This window comes from Xiphophorus couchianus, chromosome 14 (assembly GCF_001444195.1).
Source record: "Xiphophorus couchianus chromosome 14, X_couchianus-1.0, whole genome shotgun sequence".
Lineage (NCBI taxonomy): Eukaryota > Metazoa > Chordata > Actinopteri > Cyprinodontiformes > Poeciliidae > Xiphophorus > Xiphophorus couchianus.
Window position 1 is genome coordinate 19,416,196 of NC_040241.1, and position 12,438 is coordinate 19,428,633.

At 37.3% G+C, this 12,438-nt stretch overlaps 1 protein-coding gene across 4 annotated transcripts in view; it reads right to left on the reverse strand.

Moving 5' to 3' along the window:
- Positions 1-12,438, reverse strand: part of nlgn2a (neuroligin 2a) — a 245,369-nt gene that overhangs the window by 195,169 nt on the left and 37,762 nt on the right. For all 4 annotated transcript variants that reach the window (XM_028038897.1, XM_028038898.1, XM_028038895.1 and 1 more), the window contains exon 2: positions 3,629-3,723. The gene's annotated coding sequence lies outside the window, so the exon portion shown is untranslated. The remainder of the gene's footprint in view (positions 1-3,628; positions 3,724-12,438) is intronic.

A 12,438-nucleotide genomic window follows, 5' to 3' on the forward strand; every position in this document is an offset into this window, starting at 1 on the left:
ACAATTCACTTTTTCCATTTTTCTCCCTCTAAACGTTTTTCTGTTTCCTTGTTGCTGTGGTTTAGTAAATTCACAAAAAGCCAAACCACAATCTCTGCACCACACCCAGACACACACACACAAGCCTCAACGTTGATTTTCCACCTTAAAGTGGCTGCAGTCATGGAAGCCATCCGCCATGGCTACAGCGGATAAATGAGTCCGCTGCCTTTAATTAGAGTCACATTAATGATCAGTGGTCAATTATTCAATAAAGACTTCTGAGGCACAAATTGTACATATTTCCCCTAGCCAACTCTTACGTGATCTGCTCTGACATGGCCGCCTACAGTTGTTTCACCTACATTTAAGAAAACGTGAAGACATACTAATGTTTTTGCTCAAAATGGCTGGTTCTGCTGCTCTGTTTTTAGTTCAGTTGTAAATAAAACAAAACATGTTGGCAATGCCACATTGTTAGCAAGCAAAAATCTAAAATAAACACATTTAATCACAATATCATAAACAAAATGTGGGAATTATTCAGTGGTTAAAAGTCCCTTCCTTGGTTAAAAAAAAATCTATTATTTATGCGAAATAGATTTCATTGAAGCTTTGTGATGATCTGTGATGCTGCGGGTCAGTTTTTAAATACTTTCCATCTCACTTTGAACTTTGGCAAGAGTGCCCGGCATCAGAAACTCTTTGATATATCAGGATATTTTAGATACAAATCCTGTTTAACTCTGGGTCTTTAGTAGGATATTAATCCAGATCAAATAATCAGAAATGGTTGCAAAATCCACCTTCCTCTTAGTGTTATCAAGCGTCTGACCACAGAAATAAGAAGGAACAGTTATGTACAAAGTGTTTACATTAGGGATGCCAGTAAATGTTTTCAACATGATTTCATGGATTTATTATTTTCAGAGTAGGATTATGTTGCTGCAGTCATAGATCCATATAGTTTATGCCTTTATAAGGATTTTTACCAGGGCTGCCAATAAGCCAGCAGACCACTCCATATAAAATCCTTTTTTATTATGATTTCCAGATAATTAAGTAGTATGAAACTTACATTGATAGACAATATTTCCAAATAAAAAGCATAGAAGATGAGATCAATAAAGACAGATGTTTATTGGCCTGAGACCCGAGTTTTGACAGTTTCTGGTTCTGCAGTGGAACATTAGCATGTAATCTCTCTCAGTTTTCTCTCTCCCCTTTGCTCACGCTTCAGACCTTAAAGGGGCGTGCAATGAGCTGCCGTCCACTCAGCTTGGGACTGTTGAGCGAGAATAAGAAAGGCAGGATGCTCGCTAATTTAGAAGAAAGAACCCGCAGCAATTTTCAAGCAGAGCATAAAATGTTTACGAGTTTTTTACCCAAACACTGAGCTGAAACACAGCCACAGAGAATTACATCACTCAATGTTTCTGGTTTTCACCTGCTTGCATTAGAAGATGAAATCAAAAGCTGTGAACTAGTATTAACAGTTCATACATGCTAATCGTTAGCATTACAAAGCTAATGCCCAGCAATCTGCAGCTCTGTAGACACAAGTGACTCACTTAATATATCAAATGCTGAAATGTTTTTTGTTTGTTTCATTCGTTTGTTCTGTACCCCGAGAAACAAACACTGACCCCACTGTGACCCCCACGGTAAACCGCCACTGTTTACTGCTAATCCCACTTAGCCTAGTCGTTTAGCACAGCTATTATCTTTTCGCTGATTGTTTAGTTTATTTATTTATTATATGGGGCTGTTAGCATATTTATGCTAGTAGCAGCTAATGGGAATGCATTAACCAGTAGATTATTAGCTGCTAGATATTACCAAATAAGATTTAGTTTCAGTAGGAGTCTAAATAGTTTCTGTAACAAACCATTTTCAGACTGTAAGACTGATTCAGTAGTTTTTATGTAGCTTGTCACTGCTAGTTGCTACGATATTAGGTCAACTAATCATTGCTAAAATTAGCATTCCCCTTATAGCCTCATCCAGCAGCTAAATAGACTTTGTTTTCTTTCTTTTAATGTATTTTAGAGTTATTTAAAGTAGTTACTGCCAGGAGGCTATGGTGTAACATATATTTTTATATATTTTATATGTTTTTTATAGCCTTGTTAGCATGGTTGATCAAAAAATGTCTCTGAACTGGTCCTTGAATGCATCGACTCATGTCCAACAGGCTTTCTATGAACTACTATTTCTGATAAAATAATTAAATGGCAGGCGATGTTTGAAATATGTAAGGTCTAGATGTTTTAATTTGACCTTATTCATGAAAAATTCATTGTTTATCTGACTCTGCTAATACAACCCAAGGCATATCTTAGTTTTTAAGATGTTAATAGAATAGAATAGAATTCAACTTTATTATCATTGCACTGTCGCAAGTACAAGCAACGAGATGTAGTTTGCATCTATCCAGAAGTGCTCTACGAGATATAAATATTTATTTACAGATGTACAATACTATGTATGTATGGACTATAAGGGGTTATGGCAAAGAGATATAGATATTGTGTATAAATATAAATATAAATATGGGAGCTATATGCACAGATTATACAGATTATACAGAATATACAGAATATACAAGAATGTTAGGAAATGGATTATATATGTATATAATCTTAGCGTTTGCATTCATCCAGGGATGTTTATTAAAGTTTGGTTTTCAGTAATTCCGTTATAGTGGCTCTGTTTTTCACCTGAATCATTAAAAGACAGACAGAAATAGCCTAAATACAACTTTTAGCTGTTTTCAAAGTGATCTCAGACGTTATCATTCAATAATTAATTTTTTTGTCTAATGACTTTTGACTCCATTTTATCTTAAATTTGATGGTTATTTTCCAGAAACCCAAAGCTTTTTGTTCAACATTTCAGTATATTGTCTAAGGACCAGAGGATTCCCAAAAACCTACATTGTTCATTTTGTTGTAATGTCTTCTAGAAAGGTCAAATCTCCTCTGGAAAACCTAATGTCCTAAGAACAATTGGATCTTAATGGTAAAGACTGACTGTCAGTCGTTAGAATCCAGCGCACAACACCACCTTTCTGCTGAAGTACTGAACAGCAGAAAGGTTTTTAAACACCATCTGCCCAATTAGTACAGTGCAACATTTATTTATAAATGTCCACTGGCCATTAGTCCCAATGCCAATATTGATATTTGGGATTATTCTTCAGCTAAATGCATAGCTAGTCTCTTTAATTGCTCCCAAAATGCCATTTGTAAAGACAGGAACCTGGCCTCACATTTTATTTGTGTAATGGATATGCGCAGTATTCCTCATATGTTATGCTTGGGGGACATTCCCAGAAGTAACTGAGCTGGAATGATAACAGAAGAATTGTGTGATTGAGACAAATGGAGCTCCACTGCACAATGCACGGTAGCAATACATCAGCCACCAGCAGCAGGTATGTTTCTGCTAAGAGGATTGATGGAAAAATGGTGAGAAATTTCTCTTCTCTGCACAACAACATGCCAACATGTCTGAGGTTTGCAAATACCCTGGATCCAGGCCCATAATGCATGCAGGAACCCACTGGGAATATATTAGCATGCGATAACCGCCGCTGGCTTTTACTGTTAGATAAAAGGTAGGACATAAGCAAAGAGGAAGGTCTAACCTTTAAAGTTGTTTTGCGTGCCGGCTTCTCCAGATATTCTTGAATGAGTTGACCTCCAGATTTGTTTTCTCCGGTTTTGCAGTCACTATGGGAACCTAAAAATAAAAAGGCAGGTTGTAAACAAACAGGATATGAGCATAAAAAAAACCACTTACAACTTTTTTCTTCTACAAAGTTGTGGCTTTTTATTGGCTACATTTGAGCAAAACTGATATTTGATCACTTCATTAAGCAGAACCGTGTATATGAAACCACAGCCCAATACAACAGCTCTGCCAGTAACTCATAACTTTAATCAAGCTTGTCCCTTTTCGTTTTTAATTACACTTCATGTTGATTAATGAAGCCCACCACCTTTACATAGATTTTTAATATAATACCCTCCGGCATATTAGCAGAACTCCATGTCAGACTTTTTCAATAAACTTTTCTTCAGGTTCATGAATGCCTTTAGGAATTAAGTTAATATTTCTTTTGGTGTTTGGGAAATGAAAAACCTCCTGATTGTTAAGACACAATCAACGCTACCTCACAACCCACACTGAGCTCCAGCACGTTTGGTCAGCTGGTTTTACTGCTGTACAATGGCTGCTGAAAAAGACAGGCATTTTGTTGTTGACTTACAATTCTTGTTGGTTGTGAAGGAGGCTCTACTAGTGCTTTTCAAAGATCTATGGTTGCATAATTACACGTTTGTTTGAGAGTGTAAACGTTGAGTTGGGGGCGTGGCCAGCAGCAGCTTTTGGATTTAGAGCGACAAGACGCCCTAAAACAGCTCAAAATAGGCAGAAGTGATGAGATTGAAATCTCATTACCAAAGAACTATTCTGTGTAAAAAAATATAATGAACATGTTTTATATAAACCATAAACCTATCCTAACCTGTTAAAGGGAGAGTAATATATATCTGATCTTTGTTGTTGTTGAATTGCAGAAATACAGATCTGAAAAAAATTAAGAGCCCACTGCACTGAACCCTGTTGAAAACCTCATGGTTTTTCCACCAAAAATTGATTTCTAAACTCTTCCTGAGTTAAAACATTATCATTGTTGTTTCTAAATGAATATAAACTTGTTTTCTTTGCATTATTACAGGTCTGAAAGCACTGAGTCTTTTTCTTTATTTTGACCATTTCTCATTTTCTGCTAATAAATACAAAATTGTTGCTTGGAATTTCGGAGGCACGTTGTCAGTAGTTAATAAAATAAAAAAACAATGTTCATTTTACTCAAATATAAACCTATAAAGAGTAAAATCAGAGAAAGTGATTAATTTAAGTGATCTCTTAATGTTTTCCAGAGCTGCATGTCCCATTAGAGGTGGAAAAGATTATTTATTTGATGTATTTAAAAACTTATTGGTATACTATTTTTTAAATGCCCATAAAATGTCTAATAAATCCTTACTTCCAGATGTTTTGTACGTACATGGAGACATTTTAGTTGCTATACAAGACTCGACTTGAAAGTCTAGCTTCACTTCCCACCAAGGTCAACCAGAGCGACTTCGTTGACCTCTGGGGTCAAATTCGTCATCTGTAGCTTCTGTACAGCAGCGTGAGCCACGCAACAGTACGCCTGGAGCGGACGTGCAAGTAAGACTGCATTCACAGCCCTCTGAGCTCTCACATGAGCGCATGTTAGCATATCTTTGTTGGCACGTGGCTCGTCCTCCAGCAAAGTTGCCCTTTCGCCCACTCTCGTACAAGATAAATAAAAAATAAAGTCTCATTGAATATTAAATACGCGTAGCGGTGTAATGATGACAGAGACCCAGAGCTAGCCTCTAATTATTCAGGCTTCCACTGCTGACTCAATGTGGCTCCCACAGAGGCCTGTGGAGCCTCCCTTCAACGCCGCTTCTCCTTCAAACAGTGGCGAGCTGCAAAGTCACCCTTCCACTTCACTTTCTTTAAAGGCTGCCAGTCTCCAAATGCCATTAAACACTGTATATCAGCTGCTTCTTTACAGCCGAATCGGTGGAGAGGAGCAGTATTTAAATTACTTTGCCACCCTGCTGTTAGAAGTTGAACGGCGCCGCAGCTTTGGGACAAGACGCGACGGCAACGGCGGCGACGGCAACGGCGGCAACGGCAACGGCGATGAATATGCAGCCGATGTGCAATTTGCACAGATGCAGATGTTTGCATCTGTGGGAGTGAAAAGGGAAGTGAAGGGGAACGTTTAACTGAAATGAGCCCATTCTCTTTGCTAGAAAGCAGCTCATTCTGCGGAGTGGTGCAGAGCTGAAAATAGACGCACAGTGGCCTGCTGAATAAAAGATGACAGGACAGCGCGGCCGTGCACTCGCCGTACCCTTCGCAGAGGCACTGCATGTTTGTTGCATGTCCAAGTGCACGTGCGGTTGGGCTTCAAAGGTTGTTTTTTTTTCGTTTTGCTTTGTCACATGCACACGAATAATGTAATTATATACTAAAAAATTAGAAATAGATGTCGCCAAGAGCAGCTTTTATCCCCTTTAGCATGCATGAGCAACTCCTTTTCCACTACACCTGACCAATGAAGCGAAACGCTTGAAGAGGATTTGGACAAAAAAAAAAAAAAACATTTTTTTAATTTGAATTAAAAACCTCCCAACATGACAGGAAATTAAAGTCAAGAGCTCATTATTTACACCTAATTTCTCTTTTCTTCTTCCAACATTTTACCAAAACCTGAGGGAGGATGTGATGAAATGTTTATCCACTTCTCTCTACACACCCAGCTTTGGTATCTAACAACTTGAAAAGCAGCGCGATGTGGCGGCGGCGGCTGCTGCTTCCCATTTGGCTAATCTGTACGCTCTCCGATAATAAAGCTTAAATCCTCCATCCTGCCTCCGTGCCATGGAAAACAAAGGCTTTACCTAATAACAAATCCGAGCCATATTTCACAGAGCACTTTGATTTTGCTTTTGCTCCCCAAGCACGAAGTAGCTGGCTGCACCAGGGATTGCTGAGAGGGAGGGATTGGAGTCAAGGGACAGAAATAGAGATTGTGTTTGTTTATTCATCATAGTGTAAGCAGGTAATTATGACGATTCTTGCAGAATGCATGTATACTTTGTTTCTAATTTGTTGACTCATTATAAACAAAATTACAGCTTTTTAAAATCCTATCAGGATGAAAGTGAGAGTTTCATGTCAGCATAGTAACTCGCATCTGTAAGCATGACTTATATAATTATGACAGCAGTACTAAAAGTCATCCATGAACCCCTGGTAAACATACATATATGAAACTTAAATGTACGACAGTGTATTAGAGTTGTCATACATAGAAAAAAAGGAGTACATTTTTCTAGAAAGAACAAGGAAATTTCTAAGACTAATCTGAAAGTTTCAGGGGGTTTTTTCTAGCACAAGGGCTGTTGTAGATGGAAAAACGTAGTAAATTTATGCCAAAAGCTTATACAATTTCTAGAAAGTACAATGAAATTTCTGAGCTCCAAAAGTGGAAAATTTGTGAGTAAAAAAACTCCGAAATTTTTAGATAAAACTCAGAAATATCACTGGATTTTTTTCTGTTAAATTTCTTAGATTAATCTCAAAATTTCAGATTTTTGTTCCAATTTTCAAACTCTGAAATTTCTACATTTTTTGTCTAGAAGCTCAGAAATCTTTTCTCTATCTACAATGACCCCAATACGCTGTCGTACAAATGTATTTAAAGCACACAGAAAAATACTTTATTAATTTCTTCATTTATTTAGCTTTTACTGTTCAATATATATTATATATTTCTGTTAGTATATTAAAATATCAGGCCAAACTTTGAGGGGGGAATAAACTTTGGGATAATAAACTTCCACCATAGTAGAATCATGTTTTGCTTTTCATTTTCAGCTTCAAAAACAGAATTACTTACAAAAATGTAACATTACATCATCATCGGCGTAGCGTGACATTTTCCTAGGTAAACTCCTGTGTGTCTCATCTTTAGATGAGAGATAATATTCAGACTGATTTATTTTATCTGTCAGTATACGTCATACAGTAACGGTTTCGTCTGAATACATGTATTGCTACAGATCTATTTCAAATTTTACTCTCAAAAATCAATAAACTTTAATTTCTAATGAAAATTTTCACACTGGAACTGGAAGAAATTTTGCTATCAAAAATACTGTAAATGAACTACACTAAACAACTGAAACAACAAATAAAATGGAAACTGAATGCCAATGCACAAGACTGAAGACTTTTGTTATCCTGTCTTTGGTAGGAAGAGAGAGACGAGAAAAACAAACAAATAAAATAAAACATTATTGAGCTTGTTTTAATTTATCATGCAATCAATTGACTTATTGCTTATTTTGACTGGTTTAGTTGGTTGCCTGGAAACAAACAAGCCAGTTTTCCAGAGATAAATAATTTTTTAAAAAAAGTTTAGATATCATTAAATTAACATTTATTTTAAAAATACAGAATATTTAATGTGATATCTGAAAATGTTCACTTTACTGTAAAAGGGAAAAGTTCAACGCTGACGTAAAAACTAACCGTACCAATATTTAGATTTCTTTTTGGTGGTTTAGGGGTTACTGAGGTGAAAATGTCACTGTCAGGTTACTATATTCATCACACTTTAAGATTTTTTAATGTTATTTCTTTGTTTCCTGAGAAGAAAAACATGTAAATCCATCGCTTGCACCAACTGTTTCATTCTGTGTTATTTGGCTTCCTAAAAGCAGATTTTCTCAAATCAATATTATGCTGTCAATGCAACAAAAGCGTTTGTGTGCTTTTTTTTTGTATGCAGAAGAGGACAAAATGTGGACAAGAAAAAAGCGAAAAAATAATGTCTTTCTTTGCTGCAGCTCTTTGTAGTGAGGGGGAAAAAGGCATGCCGAGAAAGAAAAGAGTGCATGGTGAATCTATTATTCCAGGAGACTTCAGATGTTTTGCTTGAGGCAAGTGTGACTTTGCAAAAGCTTGTTCTTCACAAAGGCTGTCGATTCTGGACTATTTTATGTGTCTATCTGGCCGAGTCCCTCTCCTCTGCTGCAGTCCTCTTCACCTCCGTCCATCCCTTTAATAAAGAGAGGAGGGCCACTCTTACTGCTAAACCACCTCTGTGCACACAGTATCACTCGGGCTTCACAGTTCGCCTCAAAACTCGGACTCTGACTGAGTGGAAGTGTGCGTCTCAGAGTGTGTGATGGACAGGTTTTGTAATACAGTACTTAAAATGGCCTTTGCTTTTTTTCTCGAGCCTGTCCGAACCGGTTATTCACACACGGTCGAGCCCTAGCACCCTTGATTAATGACTTCTAAAATAGTCAACCGGGAAAAAAGAAAATCTCTTCAACTAAAAAGTGAGTACAAATTGTAGTAGAGAGCTAATTTTTATGACTTCTCTCACCAGCAACAGGTGATTTTGGCTTTTAATAGACAAAGGAACATGCTAAATATAAGCGAAAGCAATCAACTCCACAACAGGAAGTGTTGGCATAACACTCATTACTGGGATATATTTTTGGAGAAGTGTAACAAAATGATACTGCAGTCAAAACTCAGCAAGGTCCACACAAAACAGCATTTATCCACCAAAGATCCAACTTAAAAGCATTTATTTTATTATTCTTTTTTTAAAAATTCTAAGAAAAATAAGGTAGGCATGAAAATAATAATTTAACGATAGTTTTTAAGAGTCTTCCAAAATGAAGGGATTTAGGAAATGATAAACTGAGTTGTTCCTCTAATACTAAATTAGAGGAATAATATTAAAACAAGATTCCGAGCATGGCTAAAGCAGTGCTAGGTTAAAACAATTGTAATTTGTGCTAACTTTGAAAATGTTTTCCTTTTTCTAAGCAGTTTCTAACTTCTTCAGCTTATATCTGTTCTGGTTTATTTTTGTTTTGCAGTGTGCATGCAGTGAAAGATTTTGTCTTTCTGAATCTCTTTCTAGACTTAGAAACCCTGATTAGCATAGGATTAGCATTAGCAATAACACTAACATGCTAACTTAAAAGTCTAGAGCACATGCGGTAGTTTACTGACAAATATATAATATAATTTAAGAGTAAAACCTGTTTATTGTCCTGTTTTCACTAAGCTAAAGCTACCTAGCTTAAAACAGTGCGGATTACGAGGCTATTAAAAGCCAAAACAGAAAATACACATATAAATGATAATAATATATTTATATCTAGGCTTAATAGGGACCTAAAATAGTCATAATTATGTCCATAGCAAACCAGTGTTGTATCTGAATACTGAAACTAACTTGGGCTACCAAATTTGCTGAAAAGTCAGTTTTTATGAAAGTAAGTAAAACTTACATCTTCAGTGTCAATAAACTATCCAAGTCATATTTTTCTTCTAAGCGTCTTACTGTCTCTTGTGGATTTAGCTGTAATTTCCAGTAGAGGACAGCCAATGACAACCGGAGCATCACAAATGTGTCTCTACTTTACAGGTTAATGATTAAATCATCAAACTTCAATTAGGTCTGTGGAGACCGCACACTGTTGGAGAGTCTCTCACTGTGATATTCATAATTCTGGTTTGTTTGCCAACTTTAAGCACTGAGGCGACAGAAGTGGGAGATTTGAATATTTATCCCAAGGTCAAGTAAAGTTTTTTGATGTAAGAGGCGAGACTGAATGATCTGGTGAAAAAGCAAACACGAGGGGTCACGATGGGGTCACGAAGAGGGGAAAAAAACAGAAAAGATGGCTGCAGCGGAGGGATGCTGTTATGGGGAAGCGTTATTATGGGCTTGGCAGCTGCTTGGAGGGGAAATGAGGGAGATGTGGGAGGCAGAGAGCAGGTGTGCGGGTGTTATTGGTCAGGACCTGATGCGTCCCAGAACAGAACTGCAGACATCCCGGCCAGCTGAGCCAAACCGACTCTGGCTCTGTGCAGCCACACTTCTTTCCCTCTCATTTATCCCGTTTTATTTACTCACAGCTAATTTCAGATCTGCTCAGCGGCGTGAAACGGAGCGCTGGTAAAAGGGCCCGTGGTAAAAATGTGTCAACAGAGTATTTGTCGCTGTTTTTTTTTTTCTGAATATAAGTGAAATGTAGGAAAATAGACGCATATGTAAGCAGTTGGTGAAATTTAAAACTTCAACAGTCCACTCCTCCAGAAGGCAATCATCTCTCAAACTAAACAATTATTTTAGTAATCAACCTATGAAGTTTTCTAAAGATTAACTGAATAAAAAATTTGATAAAAGAAAATATTGATAAATCGCCTAAATAGTAAAACATAATTTAACGATTAACTGAAATTAATTAACGATTAATTTAAGCATTCCCTGTTTCACTGAGGGAAATGAAACAGATCATTTTCCTCAAGAAGATATAATAATCAAGGCTCTCGAATCACTACAGGTCGGGTCCAAACCTTCTGGATGAAACAAATAGAGGGTGTAAGAGTTTGAATCCAAATCTTTCTGCATGGATTTCACATTTTCTTCTCATACTTGGACGGGTTCTCTCCATTTTACACCCACACTCCAAACATATGCATGGTTGGTTTCTTAAAACAGAGAGATCTCAAAATGAAACTCTGCACCAGTGGCAATGCCAGTCTATATTCATTATTCCACCTGCAGTTCTGATTTCCACAACAATAAACACTTCAGGATCAGATCTGTTTGCGCCAGAGTGACCAACACAGTCACAAAATGGGGTGCCATCAAACACCAGTGTCTGACCAAGCAACCCAGAGACACATTAGTTAAATTAGTGAATGTCTTGTTTCTATAAACATTGATTGTCCAACTCAATAAATCACAGAGAAGTGGCAGAAAAACCTGTTTTTCATTGACAGAAAGGCAACATGGGTGCAGCACCGTCAACTCTGCTGCAAATATTACAAATGTATTTAGTTAACAAATGTGGGAAAATTAACAGGCTTTCCGAGAAATGATTTATGTAACCCAGATTTTCTTTTTTTTATCCCACTTTATCAGAAAATGAACAGATTCTTTCTTTGAGCTGCACAGTCACGCATCACACACCTACGCCTTTCTCTGCCACTGCCGCTCTTCACCTTGACTTCCGAAGGACACAAAGATCTCTATTAGCCCAGGTGTTTTTGTTAACTTGCCGGCACGATATAAGTGCAGATAAAGAAAGTCAGAGCAACACGCCGTGAAGCCTTTTCCATTTACCCCTGAAGCATGAAGCGCACTGCGACTGATTCCAACTTCTTGGATCAATAAGTCATAAACAGTCCCTTTCTGACTGTTGGTAGCAAGGAGCTACAAGCTGATTTTCTATGAAAAGTTTGTCCTCTGGGCGATGTGAATAATATCGGGGGAAATTAAGCGTCTATTCATTCAGAGATGCATAGAAGCAACACATAAAAAATAAAAATTAATTTCTGTTAAGATATACCGAGATACTACAAAAGCGTATTGCTATTACGGAGGGGGGGGGAATTACAGAAAAACCTCAGAAGAAGACACTGAGCACAACTTCCTTCTTCATAAAATGTAAACAAAAATGTTGTGACATCAGATTTTTGTAGGATTTCTCTTTTGCTTTTGGCAAAAGATCAGAAGCCATTTCTTCCACTAGAGTGTTTGTTTTGGTTTTATTTACCCAGAATGCCCTGCATTTTAGTCCACTTCCTGCTTTTGGAGCGGTCTCTGATCTGCTTGCCGTTCACATCCGAATTCGAACTGCGGCAGAGTTCACTTTAATCAAACCGAGATCGAGGTTGTTAGGCGGCTCAGAGTTCACTTCGTTTGTTTCCTCCCAAACAAACTGGACTTTCTGGACAAACAGACTAGAGTTCAATTAATTCTGACTAAAATGTGGTGATGTGAAAGCAACCTAAATCAATTTC